Source organism: Mesitornis unicolor, unplaced genomic scaffold (genome assembly GCF_000695765.1).
Source record: "Mesitornis unicolor isolate BGI_N332 unplaced genomic scaffold, ASM69576v1 scaffold1897, whole genome shotgun sequence".
Lineage (NCBI taxonomy): Eukaryota > Metazoa > Chordata > Aves > Mesitornithiformes > Mesitornithidae > Mesitornis > Mesitornis unicolor.
In genome coordinates this window covers 1,373-2,024 of record NW_010195540.1, presented here as the reverse complement: position 1 = coordinate 2,024, position 652 = coordinate 1,373, and positions in this window count along the sequence as shown.

Genomic DNA, 652 nt, shown 5'->3' with positions numbered 1-652 from the left:
GTTATCAAGTAATTCCGAGATTAATGACCTGCCAATCGCGCGCTCTTGATGAGGCTGTAGCCTCTTGATATAACCCCCCATTAACCCTTGGTGTTACCCTGGCACCTCCTGGGGCTGGGAGAGGCAAAGCAGGACCCTAAGGATGGGACAGTGTTATCAAGTAATTCCGAGATTAATGACCTGCCAATCGCGCGCTCTTGATGAGGCTGTAGCCTCTTGATATAACCCCCCATTAACCCTTGGTGTTACCCTGGCACCTCCTGGGGCTGGGAGAGGCAAAGCAGGACCCTAAGGATGGGACAGTCCAGGCTGGGAGCAAGGCAGACTCGCAGGAGACACAGAGATGGGATTTAATTAAGCTTCTTCAATTCATTAACATGTGAAACCCACCATGGAGGTTGCCTCCAGCCCTGGAACTGTCCCCCCAGCCTCAGCCCTAGCCCCTGGGGTCTCAGCTCAGGGGTCCTGACTGCCCTGTGCTACATCCCCAGCACAGCAAGAGCTGGCAAAGGAGAAAACCTGACCGACCCTGACCCTTCATGAAGGACCTGAGCTTTCAATCCACCTTCCAGCCCCACTGCCACAGCCAGGATCTCCCCATTCCAGCTCCACCACCGTGGGCATGATGCACTGTCCATCAGTTGAAGGTTTG